The sequence below is a fragment of the Rosa rugosa genome, chromosome 4, assembly GCF_958449725.1.
Source record: "Rosa rugosa chromosome 4, drRosRugo1.1, whole genome shotgun sequence".
Classification (NCBI taxonomy): Eukaryota; Viridiplantae; Streptophyta; class Magnoliopsida; order Rosales; family Rosaceae; genus Rosa; species Rosa rugosa.
This window is the reverse complement of record NC_084823.1, coordinates 27,583,562-27,602,809: the sequence shown is the minus strand read 5'-3', so window position 1 is coordinate 27,602,809 and position 19,248 is coordinate 27,583,562. Positions and strand designations below refer to the sequence as shown.

The window sequence follows — 19,248 nt, the reverse complement described above, 5'->3', positions numbered from 1 at the left end:
CCCCCCCTCTATGCACTATATAATTTATTGGCTCTCTTGTTCAAAATTCTTGTTGTGCATTCTTTTGATGCTTCACTACTAGAAAGGCTGATCATATGTGAGTATGGCTGCGTTTTGAGACCCCCAGTGATGCCATTGAAGGTATCATAGTGTTAATTTGTTTATATGTTCTGAGCAGTGTTTTGTTTGCCTAAACCTGTAGGAGTGTTCATGATCAGTTCTTGATGATTTGTTATTAATATGGATATATTAATGCGTACACTCTGCTTGATTTTTTGTTTATATGAAGTTTTGTTCTTTGTTATTGGATGGGTTGAATTCTCAGACAATTGCTAAAGGGTCTTTGCTAATGTTCTGGTGCGGTATGTGGGCAACCTTATTTGCGATTATTTATTAACAATGAGCATAAAAATGGCCTTTGTTGAATTTTTCTGCAGTCAGACTCTCATTCACACTTGATGCATAACCTTTTACCTCAATATCTATCTTTTCTTTTGCATATTTCAGGGATGAGAGAAGGTTGTTTTTATATTTGAATGACTGGAGTTCTATCATATGTTAGTGGTTTGATTGCAAAATCTATCTTCATGGCAGCATTAAGTGTGCTCAAAAGTAAAACACAGTTCTTACATGATGAACATGAACAGCATTTTGAGAACTTTTCAAATGCTTGAATCCATTCTTGTATCTTGATGATTCCATACATGTGGGATATGAACAGAAATGACTGTGTAACCCTGCATAATTGGCCCCCCAAAAAAGAAAAGGTTAATACGGATGGAAAGATTAACTGCATGGAGCTTGAGAATGTTTACCAGCCACACCTATGCATATATTAAAAATGGTGGGGAGGGTATTAAATTTTGTTTGTGCAGGTTGCTCTTCTTTTTACTTAGACCTGTCTTCATTTATTTGTGTGCAGCTCCTTCCTCTGTAGTTTTGCTGAGGGAGTTTTCAACGTCAGTGGTAACTCATTTCTTAATTGATAGTATTTACATTTGTGGTCATTTTTTGACACATATATTCAAAGCTTCCCCTCATTAATGTAATATAATGCGTAGAGCTGCATATTTGGTATTTCTTTTGGAGCTTTGCTTTAAAATGCTTATAACATGTTCTTTGAAGTTCACAACATGTTCTGGACTTGAAATGACAGAGATGAGGTGGTGAATTTATCTTAGTGGGATTCTTCCATGGAAAAAATCTCCTAAATAAAATAATGAAATTACTGCATAGATGAATTGGATCGAAGTGATCCATAGTGGGAAGCTAATTAATATTTTTCCTGCTGCATTCATGATCCCTGCTCCGCCTGAATTATAATTCCTCCCCCCCCCCCCCATATTGCTTTCCCTGTAGCGTTAGGAGCTAAAAATGGAACTGCATAGTTTGGTTGTCCCAGTTCTTCACTTGCATATAAACAGAACCACAAATCCAAAGTACATCATATAACATCCCTTTTCGGGTCTTTGGTTCTGTCTTGCCACCTGATTTTGCTTTGTTTGGGGAACAGTCATGCTACCTGTTTGCAGTTAGACATAAGTGAAGTGTCTGCAACATGTACATATAAAGAAACAGTAGTTCAAGTAATCAACCATTTTCAAGAAACAATCCAATTCAGTAATAATTATAGCTAGCTTCTTCAATTAGTCCAGCAAAATTAAAAGCAGTAGATACTAGATACCGACTTGATTTCAATGATGGTAGATGAACTCTGCAAAACTACAGATAATTTGGCTCTTGATCAATAATTCATATCCTTTCTCTCTCACTCAATCACTACAATGGTCTGTATATACTTGGTGCTCCCCAAGCATATGTTTTTACTTTCATAACAATGAAAAGTTTGCATATAGTTCTGTTCTGTTTCGTTATTACTGTTTTTATCTCTTTTCCCATAACACCAGTTCCTCTTCTCTGACTTGCAATGCATGTAGGAGTCTCAAAATGTTTATCACTTTCAATTGACATCAAAAATGAAATTGCAGAGAAAAGTGTTGGAAGTATAGGAACTGTGGTCAATGTGGGCTGCTGCCTACAACTTCTACATGTTTTTCCTTATATCTATTATAAGCTATACATAGCTAGGCAGATTTCTTTGAGTGCATCTTTAATGCATTCACATATGCATTAGTAAGTTGTATCAGTTTTACCATAGACAAAGCTATAATTTTGTCTGGTATTTGGTTGTAAGGTGCCTATATAAGGCCACCGTATGTTGTATGTTCAAAACATCTCAATATCAGAAATAAGATCAAGAACTTCCTCTCATATTTTATCAAATAGAGTTGTGCGTCTTTTGTTAATCAGCATAGATGTATAGCAGTCTCTGCAGGCCCATTCCCTTTTATTAATTACTTAGCTTGATTATTAAACGGTCCATTGTATCATTTGAGCAGAAAAATGATTAATCTGCAAGACTTTTAAAGTCCTCGCCTTCATAGTTTTTGGTGTGTTCTTTTCAACCATCTTCTGAGTAGGTTCTGAAACTTCATCTTTTTCAGTGGCAAGTTCCTGTTAATTTTATTGTGTTATTGAAGCAAGTTATGAACTTGTTGTATTGTTAAAAAGCTTTTGGAAGCTTCAACTATGAATTTGGGAAGTTTGAATGAACTGTAAGTATTGGATTGTCATATTCATGGTCTGATTGTAGTCTGAAATCTGAGTTTGGTTTTTGTGAGCATTGATCAATGAAACTATTTGAATTTGTTTCCTCCAGTATGAAGCTCTTACAAAAGTTTACACTCAGTCATCATGGGAAAAGTTCTTACTTATTCTTTTCTTAATGGGTTTTGGAAGAAAATTGTTGCAATGTGAGATTGAGGCTTGGTCTGTTTTTAGATGACAAAGAAAGTTGCAGTATTTTTTACACTTTTGTTGGAAAGCTTCTGTTATCATCTCTTAGTCGAAAATAGGTTGAAAAGTTTTGCCTTTTAATGCATCATCTGCCTCAACTTTTGTGTTGGAATAGTCATAGACGTTATGGTGTTGGAATAGTCACAGTCATAACGCTAAGAATGATCTAAATCATTTCAGATGGAGGGATAAAAGGACCTTTTGGTTATGGTTTTTCACTTTTGCTACTGACTGGTGTTGAATGCATATGAAACTCTTGAAACATGTTAAATTGACAGTTACAATTTCAGACCTCAACAATCAGTAACAGTCAAGCAAAAGAGTGCAGTTTCTTGACACTGCTAAATACCATGCGGTTATACCATCACCCATATTCAATAGATAGCCAAAGGGTGAGACTTGCTTTGGAAGAAAAAGGCATTGATGACACATCATTCCATCTCAATCCTGTAACCGGCAGAAATATGAATGCCTCATTCTTCAGAATGAATCAAGTGCAACACTCCCGGTTTTCCAGAACGGCGACCACAAGAATTTCAATATGATTGAGATTATTTAGTATGTCGCTCCACTAACACTCCCTATTAATACATATTGAATATATGAGATTGAGTTTGGACTTTGGAAGCCATTTTGATTCGCATGAATCATAATCTGAGCAGTGTTCTGCTGGTTTTTAAAGCATGTTAATTAGAAACAAAGAAAGATTTTAAAGTCCTACTGGTTCTTCCAGGTATGTAAAAAGAATTGCTAGTGTCTCTACTCTCTACTGGCATGGTGAACATGACCTTCAGTGCCAGAGAAGTCACTGAATGGATGCACAGAATGCAACAATGGAACCCCAAGTTTTTCACACTTGACCACATCCCAGACAGGTACTTCCGATCTGTCTCCAAATTCTTGAGGCGGGTGGTGATGGCTCGAATGGGGGAATCTCCTGATTTAGCAGGTGCTTATCACAGTAAGTTGCAAGAAGTATATGGCACTGAAGACAAGTTGAAAAACTCAAGTGTTTTGATACAGGAAAAAGAACATCTAATAAGACTGCTTGATGAAGTCGAAAAACAGCTAAATGAAACAACATATTAGCTGGGGAAGAGTTTAAGCCGTTCTTCAAGTTTGACACCCGACCAGGTTTCATCCAAAAAAGAAAAGAAACATTGACTACGTTAGCAAGCAGCTGTTCATATCGACGCCTGACAAAAATCCTAAAAGGTAACTTCACTCCTTTGTTTTAGTCTTTAGCCTATTGTATTTTGTATATACTGCCTTTAGATGCAAGTAGTCTCTTTCCTAAATGTATTGTGGATTGAATTCAAAAAGGTGCTGTATTTGATTGCAGAGATACTTTAAGAGGAAAATACAAACCTTAAGCTGACAAAGGTTGATAATGAAAATATAAACCTTTAGCTGGAAATTTAAACCTACTTTCATAATGATAGCTGACAAAGTTTTCTTCAATACAAACCTTTAGCATAGAAACCAGCATTAAAGTTGTGGCATCTGATAAACTTCATCAAGCTTTAATATTAGTTGATTCTGGTGAAAATTAGATCCATTCCTGTTTTAAGTTTCCTGCTTGGAAGGTAGCTCTGTTAATATAGTTCATTTTGCATTTGGTTATTAATGATCGTGCACTGGACTTGATAAAAATATGCTGTAGACTGCTAAAATCTTCTCTCTAAAATAAAAGACTTCCCTTTGTCGTAATGTGCATTACATTAAAAAACTTTTATGTTTGATTGCAGAGATACTTAGAAGGAAAATACAAACCTTTAGCTGCCAAAATTTGATATTTGTTGTAGTATACATGAAATTGTGGTAAAACTATTATGTCTATATCATGTAAATAGCATTATTATGGCTATGTATGATAGCACTTAAGAGTGGAGAAGTTTGGTATCAATCATGTTAATGTTATGTATGAAAGCACTTAAGTAAATGGATGATATTAAATGTAATAGTGGTAAGAGTAATGGAATGTAATAGTATTACTCCATGCTTTTTATCCCTATATAAACCCTCCATTGTGAGAAGAATAAACACACCAATTCACTCTTCATTCTCTCCATCTAAACTCTCTCCCTCTCTCTGTTAGTTTACGATTTTCCTTAAACACGTTATCAGCACGAAATTGCTCTAGAATTAGAATCGAAATTGTCAAAATAGAGGAAGTTCATAATCCGATCAAAGCCATTTTTCCAAACCTACAAAAAACCTCCAAAACCTAGTACATATCAAAGCCCTTGATTCAAGAAGCCCAGAACCGGTTTCAGAACCGCCAGAACCGGCCGGAAACCGCCCGAACCGGCTGCCGGAAGTTTTGAACCGCTGCCGGACCGCTGTCGAGTTCTGCCAGACTGCTGCCGAGACCTGCCGAGCAGCTGCGCAGAAGCTGCCGAGAAGCCCTGCCGAAACCTGCCGAGAAGCTGCCGAGCGAGCCCTGCCGAGTCCTGTCGAAAGCTGCCGAGACCTGCCGAGTGCATCTGCCGAGCCCCTGCCGAGCCCCTGCTGCGCAGCTGCCGAACAGCTGCCGAAGCACCTGCCTAGCACCTGCCGAGCTGCTGCCTAGCAGCTGCCGAGCTGCTGCCTAGCAGCTGCCGAGTTGCTGCCTAGCATCTGTCGACACTTTTCCGACAACTTTCCGACGACTTTTCCGGCGACTTTCGGGACACTTTGCCGGTGACTTTCCGACGACTTTTCCGGCGACTTTCGGGACATTTTTCCGACAACTTTCCGGCGACTTTCGGGACACTTTTCCGGCGACTTTCCAAGCCATTTTCCGGCGACTTTCCGGAAGCTTTTGGGCAACTTTTTCGGTCATTTCCGACAACACTATTTCAAGGTATTCTTTACTAAAAGTTCCCGCTTTTGAGTTTTTATTTATTTTTCTCCTCCTTTTTCTTTTTGGGAACTTACAATTAAAAAGCGGAATTATAGAAATTCACGCTAAACGAACTAAGAGCGTTCGTAGTCAATGAACTAAGAGTGTTCATAATATTCGGACTAAGAGCGTCCGCAAGCATCGACTTATGACCCTATTAAACATCATTGTTTCGGTCTAATCCAAATATTCTTGGAAATTGATTTCTTGGTAGCATAGCTCGGAAATCTTATTGTTTTAGTTTTTCGTGGAAGTTTTAAACTCCGAAACTAATACATCTTTTTCTTCTTATATTTCAAGGATGTCGAATGAACCTAGACTCGAATTTCAAATCCTTGACTCAACTGGTTCGGATTACCATAGTTGGAAAACTGACGTTGAGAACCATCTCACATCAAAAGGGATATTGCCCATAATCCAGGAACCAAACGCGGGCCTTGTGTTCCAACGAACACCCATAAAGCATGCACAAGCAATTATCTTGATGCGACGCCATATGGACAAAGCACTCAGATTAGAGTATATGTCCATCAAAGATGCAAGGGACCTATGGGTGGCGCTAGAAGAGCGCTTTGATAATATCCAAGATTCCCTCCTCCCTGACTTGAAGGTTCAATGGAACAATATACGCTTCTCCGACTTCAAGTCTGTTGCTGAATACAATTCAGAAGCTCTTCGGCTAAAAGCCATGCTGAAGTTCTGTGGAAAACCTCTCACAGAAGAAGAGCTAATTGAGAAGACTCTCTCCACCTTCCCCGTCGCAGCAATTATACTATCAAAGCAATATCGCACTGAATTTAATGCTGGACGACTTACGAAGTTCAATGAGCTTATCAATATTTTGTCGGTGTTGGAGAAGCACGACAATATCCTTGTGAAGAATTATAATTCAAGGCCCGTAGGAACCAAAAGCGTTCATGAGGCAAATTATAATGCACCCAAGAAAGGGCGCAAGGAGCGGTACCCTACTAATAAGGGGCATGTATACCCTAATAACAGGGGACATGACGGACGAATGGGTCCATACAACCGCCCCAATAAGGAAGGAAACCGCAACTTTGGAGCGGGCACACGTGGTGGCAATTCCACACGTGGGAAAAGAGAATATAACAACACCATGGGCCGTAACACTGTGGGCCGTGGAGGTCGCATAATACGCCGTGGTAGTAGCAGCAACAACCCGCCTAGGGAATATCCACAACGTGCACCTCAAATAAAGAAAGTCAACCACAATGACATGTGTCATAGGTGTGGATCAATCGAGCATTGGTTTAAGCAATGCCAAGCAAGTACTCAACTAGCTGCACGCTACAAGGAGTACAGGGAAATGAGGGAGCAAGAAGCTCACCTTGCTGAAGAAGAAAATGGTGAAGATGTTATTCTCACCATAAAAGACTTCAAAGCTGAAAATGAAGAGCACGAGGATGCCGCAGACTTTGATTAAAATAGTCTTTTCTATTTTCCAATAAAACGGCAAATGTGCCTTAGTCAAATAACAATTGAATTGACTCTTTCTCATGTGGCGTACCCAATGAAGTATGATGTCTAGGCAAGTAATTGAGATCGGGGTACTTAAGCGAGCCTCGCTCCACCAACATCTCTCTACTTACCTGGTCATATTTTATTGGAATTACCAAACGGATTGAGCAATTACAATTTGTATAAAGTTTGATTTTATATTGGAATAAACTTTGGAAACTTTGATGTAATCATTGACTATTTTCCCTATTAATAAAGTATCGCATTACCAATGTCATTGACATGTGTTAATATTCCGAACTTTATTTCTTCAGTATGTCTTCGGGAGAATTGGAATGCCTTCTTGATAGTGGCACCACACATACTATATTACGACATAGGCAATTATTCTTATGGATGACGCCTAGTCAATCTTCAGTGACCACGATGGCAGGACCATCTCAATTGATTCATGGTCGTGGACCAGCTCAATTTCTATTGCCGAATGGCACAAATATTAATGTCGCCGAAGCTTTATATGCTCCAAGGGCTGGAAGAACCCTATTAAGTTTTAAAGATATAAGAGCCAATGATTTTCATGTGAAAACACATTGTGAGAATGGACAAGAGTTCCTTTACATCACCTCTAATAACTACGGAAATACACGAGTATTAGAGAAACTCATGTGTCGCTCTAGTGGATTGTACGCAACCACTATTAGAGTCATTGAATCCAACCATGTCATGAATGAAAATTTATGGGATTCCGACACATACAAACTTTGGCACGACCGTTTGGGACACCCAGGTCGAGATATGATGCTCCGTATATTAAAAACTTCACACGGACATCCATTCTTTAAAACAAAAGGAAGTACGAACCAAAGAAAGGTTCAAAGAATTACTTCTGAAGCATATCATTCGTTTTGCAAAGCTTGCTCTTTAGCAAAAATAGGATCGAGACCATCCTATGCAAAAGACATTAAAGAAAATATACCATTCTTGCAAAGAATACAAGGTGATATCTGTGGACCTATACATCCAACTTGCGGACCATTTAGATATTTTATGGTGTTGGTTGATGCATCGACACGTTGGTCACATGTCATGCTCTTATCCACAAGAAATGCTGCATTTGCTAAACTCCTAGCACAAATCATTAAGTTAAGGGCTCACCACCCTGATCATCCTATTAAGTCAATTCGTCTTGACAATGCTGGGGAATTTACATCAAAAACTTTTGATGATTATTGCATGTCCATTGGGATCGAGGTTGAACATCCTGTCCCTCATGTACATACCCAAAATGGTCTCGCAGAAGCTGCCATTAAAAGACTTCAAATGATTGCTAGGGCATTGGTTATGCGCACCAATCTCCCTATTTCTGCTTGGGGCTATGCAATATTACACGCAGCTGTGCTTATTCGTCTAAGGCCCACTGCCACCCAACCTTTTTCTGCGTCCCAGATGGTAACTGGGTATGAGCCTAATATCTCACATTTACGCATATTTGGGTGTGCAGTCTATGTGCCAATTGCGCCACCACAGCGCACTAAAATGGGTCCTCAAAGACGATTAGGCCTTTATGTTGGCTATGACTCTCCAACCATAATCCGCTACATAGAACCCTTGACAGGTGATCTATTTACCGCTAGATTTGCGGATTGTCACTTTGATGAGACAGTCTTCCCGCCTTTAGGGGGAGACATGAACACTAATGTTCATCAAAAAGGACAGGAATTGTCGTGGTTTGTCCCCACTTTGTCCCATCTTGATCCCCGAACCGCACAATCTGAAAAAGAAGTGCAGAGAATTCTTGATCTTCAGAACGTAGCAGAATCGATGCCTGATGCGTTTTCTGATATCGCTAAAGTGACGAGATCACACATACCTGCTGCAAATATACCTGCAAGGATTGATGTCCCTAAAAGACATAATGCCATCTCAAAAATACATGAGAATGGCGCCAACGTTCCCTCTATGGGTGACACATTGGCTAGGCCCATGGCTCCTGCCAGGAAGCGCGGGAGACCTATAGGTTCGATGGATTCTCGCCCAAGAAAGAAAGCGAGTTTGGCACAAAATAATCCATTAATCATAGATATGAATAATCCATCTCACGAGAATATTCCGGATTATGGTTATGTCCAAGAGACATCATTGGGGGACGCTCCAATGTCAGAACCAACTCCAGAGAATAGAGAAATCTCCATAAATTACAATAGTGTACATGAGATGATGGATAGAAATTCTATGGCAATTGATGATGCATTTGCATATCATGTTGCAAAAGGAATCATAGAATATGATGATATCGAGCCTCGCTCTGTTGAAGAATGTCAACGAAGAGCGGATTGGCCTAAATGGAAAAATGCGATCCAGACTGAATTGGATTCACTAACAAAGAGACAGGTATTTGGGTCTATAATGCTGACACCACCAAATATAAAGCCTGTTGGCCATAAATGGGTCTTTGTTAGAAAGCGTAATGAGAAAAATGAGGTGATGAGATATAAAGCCCGCCTTGTGGCACAAGGTTTCTCACAACGCCCTGGAATCGACTACGAGGAGACATACTCTCCCGTAATGGACATTATAACGTTCCGCTACCTTGTCAGTTTGGTAGTTTCCGAAAAACTTGACATGCAACTTATGGATGTGGTTACAGCATATCTCTATGGGGATCTAGATTCAGAGATATATATGAAGGTTCCTGATGGACTTCAATTACCAAAATCAAGTGGCTCTAAACCACGGAGCGCGTTTTCAATAAAATTAAGACGCTCACTATATGGATTGAAACAATCCGGACGGATGTGGTATAACCGTCTAAGTGACTACTTGATTGGAAAGGGATATGTTAACAATGAAATATGCCCTTGCGTGTTCATTAAAAGAACAAGTTCCGGATTTGCAATTGTACAGTTTATGTCGATGACATGAACCTAATTGGAACTCTAGATGAGTTAAAAGAAACTGCTAAATATTTGGAATCCGAGTTTGAGATGAAAGATCTTGGGAAAACACGGTTTTGCCTCGGAATAGAGCTCGAGCACCGTAGTGATGGGATTATGATCCATCAGTCAGCATATACTCAAAAATTACTAAGGCGCTTTAATGAAGATAAAGTAAAGCCTGTAAGTACTCCCATGATCGGCCGAAGTCTTGAGCCCACAAAAGATCCGTTTCGTCCAAGGGATGAGGACGAAGAATTATTAGAGGCTGAAGTACCCTATCTAAGTGCGATAGGCGCATTATTGTATTTAGCTCAATGCACAAGACCGGATATCTCATTCGCAGTGAACTTGTTAGCTCGACATAGTTCTGCGCCAACACGCCGCCATTGGATTGGCATAAAGACAATCTTTCGATACTTAAAGGGTACGATTGATATGGGCTTGTTTTATCCCTACAAAGAGAAAAGAAAAGACGGAAGCATGAGATCAGACCCCATGAGGCAAAAAGCCACCTTCCGTAATGTAGACGCCGGCGACACCATCAATGGTGACCGACGTTCTCCTCCTCCCCTCCATCAAAATAAAAATAATGTTTTGATGGGATTTGCTGATGCGGGGTATCTCTCTGACCCCCATAAAGGTCGCTCCCAAACAGGTTATGTCTTTACCATGGGAAGCACGGCGATATCTTGGAGATCTACAAAACAGACCCTTGTTGCTACTTCCTCAAATCATGCAGAGATTATTGCTCTACATGAAGCTGTGCGTGAATGCATATGGCTAAGGTCTATAAATAGACACATTCGAGGAACTTGTGGTTTGAAGTTTACCACAGATAAACCTACATGCATTTACGAAGATAATGCAGCTTGTATTGAGCAAATGAAATTAGGTTTCATCAAGGGTGACAATACTAAACATATATCACCGAAATTCTTCTACAATCAACAACAGCAAACACTTCTAAACATTGAAGTAAATCAAATCCGATCAGAGGATAATGTAGCGGACTTATTTACTAAGTCGCTACCAAAAACCCCTTTCGAGAAGCATGTGAAGAGCATCGGATTAAGAAGGTTATCCGAACTCCCATGATCTTCAGGGGGAGAATAAATCAGGGGGAGTATCTAGAAACATACTCCACACTTAATGCGCGTTGCACTCTTTTTCTCCTTCGACCAATGTTGTTTTTTCCCACAGGGTTTTATTACTTGGCAAGGTTTTTAACGAGGCAATTTCGAAGCGCACGGCTTAGACAAATACTATCGACATGAAATATCCAAGGGGGAGTGTTGTAGTATACATGAAATTGTGGTAAAACTATTATGTCTATATCATGTAAATAGCATTATTATGGCTATGTATGATAGCACTTAAGAGTGGAGAAGTTTGGTATCAATCATGTTAATGTTATGTATGAAAGCACTTAAGTAAATGGATGATATTAAATGTAATAGTGGTAAGAGTAATGGAATGTAATAGTATTACTCCATGCTTTTTATCCCTATATAAACCCTCCATTGTGAGAAGAATAAACACACCAATTCACTCTTCATTCTCTCCATCTAAACTCTCTCCCTCTCTCTGTTAGTTTACGATTTTCCTTAAACAATATTGAAAATGTAAACCTTTAGCTGACAAACCTTCAGCTCAAAATATAAACCAACTTTCAAAATGATAGCTGACAAAGCGCATTCATTCTTATATGTCAATCTGGGAGACAAAGCGCATTCATTCTTAGTATACTATATATATGCTTTCTGCTATATACATGCCTTCTGTAATAAATTCACATTGTAGATATACCTCATCAAATCTTTCACCACATTCATTCTTATATGTCGATCTGTGCTTCAAATCAGTCCTCTGCCATTTTGCTCACTTGACTGCAAGCATTAGCTTTCAATCATACAATTGATGTTGAATTTTGTTAACTATTCTTTCTATGTTTGATAACTTCTGTTCATGGTCTTCTTTGTGTTTTGAATTGAGTGAAACTTGGGCTGCAATTGCATGAAATTAGATTCATTGCAGTGAGGAGAACTTTTAATTTGATTCATAACCCGTTCATTGCAGCTTTATTCATTTTCTCTCCTCTAACTATCCAATATTTCAGTGGCAGCTCGTTGCATCCAAGCAGAAACACACAAGAGACGTCAACAGCAGACGAACCAATTGATGATACTTCTGAAGAATTGATGTAAAATAATTGGTTCAAACTACAAAAGTAGGATATTTTTGTAAAAACCAACCACTTTTTGTAATTTGTACATAACGAACAGCTTTGGTTAGAAAATCCATTTTTTTGAAAAATGTAAATAAAAAGCTTGGTTAAAATACCAGCTCTTCCTTAGAAGTTGAAGGGGATCCGTTGTGCACATTAATGCACTTTCAAACACAGAGTCGTTAAACCTGTCTGCGATTGGAGCAGTGCTAGAGGGAGTCCATTTGCTGATACAAGATTTTGAAATGTTGAACTGGAAGAACGTGCGTAAAAAAGCCAACCAAGTAGCTCATGGTCTGGCGAGATCGGCTTTGAAGATGGTCCAGTCTATGTTTTGTAAGGAGGTAGGTCTCCATGGCTTAGTGATTTAATTGAATCTGCTAATGATGTAAGGGGATGCTCTCTGGTTGGAGATTGTTTCTGGCTCGTATTTGTACTCTTTGAGAGAGTTTAATAAAATGCATTTTGCATAAATAAATAAAAAAACCAGCTCTTCCTTAGAATTTCCATTTTTGAAATACGTAAATTTACTAAAACACCAACTTTTGTAATATGTAAAATAATAGGGGCTGTGACCAGTTACCCATTTTTAGCCCAAAAAATGCCCACTTACTCCACCAAGAGTTTTTTAACCCCATTTACCCAATCTTACATCTATTGACATTTTAGCCCCTGTTAATTAAATTAAAACCCATCCATCTCTTATCAGTCTCTCTCTCCTTCCCAAACTCTCTCTCTCTCCCCCCGATCTCCACCTCCACTCTCTCTCTCTCTCTCTCTCTCTCTCTCTCTCTCTCTCTCTCTCTCTCTCTCCTCCCCATGATCTCCACCTCCGGTCTGTCTCTCTCTCTCTGATCGCCGCGCCGGAGATGCAGTCCAAATCTGAACACGACGATGAAGCTCCAGTCGGCGATCCAACGTTCTCGTCGCCGTTCGATTGATCGGCGATCCAGCCACTCCAACATCCTCGTCGCAGTTCATCGGCAATGTGTCTACTGCCCCTAACGCTGCCCCTAAACCCTAAACTTAACACAAAGACATTATTTGGGGGCAGTAATGTGTCTACTGCCCCCCACTAAACCATTATTACTGCCCCCCACTAAACCATTAAAACTTGCCCCAGTTTTGTGAAGGGTTCTGACTTCGTATAAAGACATTATTTGGGGGCAGTAATGTGTCTACTGCCCCCCACTAAACCATTAAAACTTGCACCAGTTAAGTGAAGGGTTCTGACTTCGTATGAAGACATTATTTGGGGGCAGTAATGTGTCTACTGCCCCCCACTAAACCATTAAAACTTGCACCAGTTTCAAGGATTCACAGTGTATTGCACTTTATCACAAACAAATCAACAAGAGATGATTACTGTCTCCTAAGAAAGACATTATTGGGTGGCACTAATGTGTCTACTGCCCCCCAATAGACCATCAAACATTACACCGCTTCCTATGTTTCGCAGATTATACAAGTTATTCACACTCAAAACAACAGATAATGTCTAAAAACCCACATTATGAGGGTCAATATTCTGTCTACTGCCCCCCACTAGACTGACACAAACAACACAATTTTTTTCATTTATCAACTACTGCAATTTAACACTACATTTACTTTGGAATAGCAGTTTTCAGTCCGTCAATAAATAAAGCAGTCATCATTGGCCCCCAATACAAAGTCTACTGGGGGGCACTAATGTTACAACTTTTATGGTTATGACTGCACAATAGCAGATAGCCATTTTCAGTCCGTCGTCGATTCCTTCAGAAGGTCAACCCCGGCCTCGCCGAGCTTCTCAGCGACGAGGACCGTCGGCTTGGAGTCGAGCCTGGCAGCAGAGAGCACGACGACGAGTTTCGGCGCGGCGATGGCTAGAGCAGGCGTCGTGGGCGACCTGCCGGAGGGATGGAGGGAGGGAGAGAGAGATCCGACGTCTTCTGGAGAGAGAGAGAGAGAGAGAGAGAGAGAGAGAGAGAGAGAGAGAGAGAGAGAGAGAGAGAGAGAGAGAGAGAGAGAGAGAGAGAGAGAGAGAGAGAGAGAGAGAGAGAGAGAGAGAGAGAGAGAGATAGAGAAATCGGTGAGGTGGGAGGAGAGAGAAATCGGTGAGGGGGAGAGAGAGAGAGAGAGAGAAACTGAGAGTAGAGAGATTGAAGGAGAGGGCAAAAAAGTCCCAAAAATTAATAAAAAGAATTAATTGGGTAAAGGGGAAATAATCCCTTAGAGTGTTTTGGGTAAATGGGGTTTAAAAACTCTTAGTCGGGCAAGTGGGCACATTTTAAGCTAAAATTGGGTAAATGAGCATTTTCCCTATTATAAGCTGTTCAGTTAACGTCTCTAAAATTATTATTGTTACTCTATATAAAATTCAGAAGAAAAAAAAATCAAATTTGCAGCATCACGCGGGCCGAATACCTAGTGCATGCTATTAGACCATTACTCGGATTAGTTAATTAGAGTATTTTGATGTCAAAGTCATATTTACACAATTAGACCCTATGAAAGATGATATAAACTAAATGGCTAAGTGAGTAAAGATTTGTGGCCAAAAAGGTATTTGAGAGGAAGCTCTTAGTTAGGTCGGAGGTAGCGTTTCGAGTAAAGACGTGTTACAGATATGCATATACTGATTTTCTCTTTTTCATAACAGTCATATTGTTGTTTGGCTCCAAAACCAGTCTGGTTGCAAACAGTCTCTTTTGAGCGTGCGCAGGCGTGCCAGCACCGTGGGGTGCAGTCGTCGGAGAGTCCCTTGACCTGACTTCTTCTCAAACGATGTGGACAAGGAGAGCACCAACCTTGTCACAAGGTTCTTTTCTCTGCCTTTCGGAAAATGACTTCTTGCCTTACGGATAAGGGCTTGTGTTGTGATCTCTTGCGTCACCGAGTCGATACTTAGTATTGTAGACTAAGCAGAGCAATCACCGGGAAGTAGGAGAAAACACAGGGTTTGCTAAAGCGTGACTTTAGCTTCGCTGGGTTGCAACTAGGTTGCAGGTAGGTTTGCTCCGGAGATCGAGACTTTGATAAAGTCAGGTTACAGGTAGGTGGAATTGGGGAGCTTACTTTGTCTTGTCTCACTTTCCAATGTATGCAGACAGGTTTACTTCATTGTCCCATTAATTTATACTTATAATTAGAGATTGTTTAAGGAGACCTGTAATAGTAAAAAAAAAAAATTACTTGCTGTCTGCCATGTTTTTCGCTTCTATCAATTCTATTAATTTTAAGTTTCTTGGATTAGCATTGCTCTTTCATTCCTAAATTTATATTACAGTACAAACTAGTTTTGTGCAGTCCTCATTGCGGATGAAGCGAAGAAACATACTTTTTGAAGTGAACCTTATATGGCATGCCGAAACATTCTTCTTCGATCCCTTTACTCGTAATAGGCATTTTCTTAGACAACTCCGACAAAATTTCTTGAGATTTTAAGCACATGCATAGTTCACAGAGTACATATTAAGGTTAATCCTGTCAATGAACTTTGTTGACGTCTAATACAACTTTATACTTGCTGCACACCTCAGGTGTTCATATGTAGAATTGCATTACAATTTTACATGTCAGATTCTGATCATGTTGGTCAGAATATATGCATGGGGTATCTGCTGGGTTTCTGATCTGAAGTAGAAGAACTATTTAGTATTTATAGATAATGAATAAGCATTGTATCTGGGGATTGAATGTTATTATAATTTAACAAGTGTTTATATAAGAAGTTGTTACGCTATCTGTAGTTCTGTACATATGTTTGCGATAGAGCTTGGAATCTTGATATAGATGGATTTAACTCAAATAGTGTATTAGGGATACAAACATAGACATATTCAACAATATTCGATCAACTTTTCTGGTACTGGGAGGATGAAAGTGGCAATCGACAGGTATTGAACTTTGGACACTTGAGCGATCTTCTGATCTCCAGGTGGCGTTGGTGGTTTGACTTTGAATTTAGGCCACTCGCAACAACAAAGATCGTGGCTCTCTGAAGTAGCATGCATGTCAGTGTACTGAAGCTTGCTGATCAGCAATGCTTGATAGATCTAGTTGTATAAGCTGGGTAGAACAAGGTTGCTGATGAAGACCAGGAAGAGAGAAGTAAAAAAAAAAAAAAAAGGCAGAAAAAAAGGGAGGGAAAGGAGGGGAGAATAAGATAAGGAGGTTAGGGTGATATATAGTAGGTAACAGAATTACATGGATACCTAGTTATTAAGCCGGTCGCAAAAATCAATTTCCCTTCCAGAATTGATTTTAGAGCATTGAACTGCTGGAGAGATTCTTGCGTAGGGCACCCGCACGGGACACGTGGTGGGGAGGACCAATCACCGCCCAGCAGGGGGGGTGTTTTGGGTATTGCACATTAGGGAGCAGGGGCATTTTCGGAAAAGATGAAAAATTTTCTTTCCTCTGATTGGGTGGCCGTAAGGCCACGTGGTGGGGAAGCCCCCACCTAAGTATTTTTCGAACTGCTGACTACCCTATTGTATGGCTATAAACAAATTCCTTGATATTAGAAGTGGACTGATTGGAGCTCAAAATTTGCATGCCATGCACTTCACAGAACTGAAACTCGATCTTTACGTAATTTACTTGAAATATTTAGTAATGTTATGAAATATTTCTTATAAAATATTTTAGTAAAGTTCTAATTCAATTAGGGATTTAAAATCTTAAAGGTGACGAGCAAATTGATTATCTTCTATAAAAGGGATTGATATAGGGGGAAATGATCATTTACCTAATTTTGTACTTTTTGTTCAGAGCAATTTGTTACATTTTCTGAAATGTTTTGGTAGTTCTGTCTACATTATTGGGGGGGCAATAATGTGTCTTAATTGTTATGAAGTCTCTATAATTGTGTTCAATGATCTTTTCCTTTGTGTTTAGAGACTACTTCTAATGTGTTTTGGTAGTTCTAACTATATTATTGGGGGGGGGGGGGGCAATAATCTGCTTATTGGGGGGTAATAATACCTTTGTTTTGTTATTTTTTGCAGGAATATGGGTGATCATTTGGTTGTTAGGTGCATTTATTCTTGCGAAGAGGCCACTCGGGAGGCCTACAGTGAAGCGGTTAGAGTCAAGTGGAGAGTGTGAAAAAAAAAAAAGCCAATTCGTTGTGGCCGTTGTGGCAAAATGGGCGCTCATAACCTGATTATTTGGGGACTTAAATTCACCAAGTATTGAATTTGAATACATGTACTTTTGTAAACTAATTTAAAACCCAACTAAGTTACTTCCGACCATCGATAAAAAAATTATTGGGGGGCAATAAACTTTTTATGACCCCCCAATAAACCTAATTATTTTGGGGAATGAATCTAGCAGCAATTTGTTGAAAGGACCTGTAATAATTTGAAGGCAACAGAAGCATATTGTATCATCCAAATCATTTCATTTCATCGTAACTGGAAAATAAGTTCCATACGAGAATGTACAATCCCTATTTTCGGAATCTCTAAGTTAAATTCCTACTTTCAAAATAAAGATCATACTTTACAATACATTAGAAGTTAGATATCATTTCAGAATTTCGGTTTTCACTTTCTCCAAGCTCCATCAAGAGTCATGATTCTCTATAGAATTCTCTTCCTCATGCTGTTCCCAGCTTCCTTGCTTGGTTCCTCCCCTTTTATTATGCTCTCCATGAAATGTAGCATAAAAGGTCCGCAATAAGCACTGTAAAGCAGTAAATGAATTCATGTTAACTTTATTACGGGGCAATAAACAAACATTATGGGGGGGGGGGGGGGGGGGGTGGGGCAATAATCAGTCTATTGCCCCCCCAATAGACCACCAAGAAAACTCCAGTTTCAATTAATAACGGATTAGTGTACTTTAATAAACACAAAACAACAAATTACTTTTTAAAACCCTAATTTCAGCAATAAATGAACAACAGTTAAGACATTATTGGGGGCCAATAATCTGTCTATTGCCCCCTAATAGACCACCCCAAAAATCACTAGTTTCTATCATTGACAGATTACTGTACTTTAATAAACTCATCAAAACAACATAAGACTTATCAAATCTCTAATTTTAGTGATTAATTAACCACAGTTAAGAAATTATTGGGGGGGGGGGGGGGGGGGCAATAATCTGTCTATTGCCCCCCCCCCCCCCCCAATAGACCACCAAAAAAACATTACATTTTCAATTAATAACAAATTAATGTGCTTTAATAAATAGTGCAGTGATTATTGTCCCCCAATGGACATATTATTAAGGGGCAATAATCTTTTTTTTTTTGGTTTCGACTCCACAATAGCTTTCAATGAGTCTCTATTTTTACTCAATTAACAATTTATAATATAAAAAAAAAACATTCACAATAATATTTCACACGTATGAACCAAAAACCCTAGATTCACAGATTTTCGCACATGCAAAGACTGTTTCACAGATTTCGCAGATGTGAACCAAATGATATGCTGTAAGTAGCACACAATTTAACCCTACAAAATGCAGTTGTCAGTATAGAATAAGTACGGATCGTTCAAGCCGGGGATTGAGGCTACACCTGTAATTGCATAAACAAATAAAGAATTAATATAAGTATAAAATATTATTTACAAAAATAAAACAAAGAATGAAAATATACACATGAAATTAAATGGGGCATTTAGGATTTTTAAATTAAAATTAAAAGAAACAAAAATAAAAATGTAAAATACATATACAAGGGATGGAACGCAAGGAACAAATATAAAAACCACATCCATATGAATGAAATCCAATCACAAATCCTATAGTTGATTATCTATGTCATGAGAAAGAAGTTGACTATGTGAAACATTAATAAGCAAACAATTTCCCATATTTTACTTTCCCTGAATAATTGATCTAAGTGAAAGCACCTAAATCAATCA

General features: G+C 39.1%; 1 pseudogene; it reads left to right on the top strand.

Moving 5' to 3' along the window:
• Positions 1-58: 58 nt before the first annotated feature.
• Positions 59-12,807, top strand: LOC133741923 (glutathione S-transferase TCHQD-like; annotated as a pseudogene).
• Positions 12,808-19,248: the final 6,441 nt, after the last annotated feature.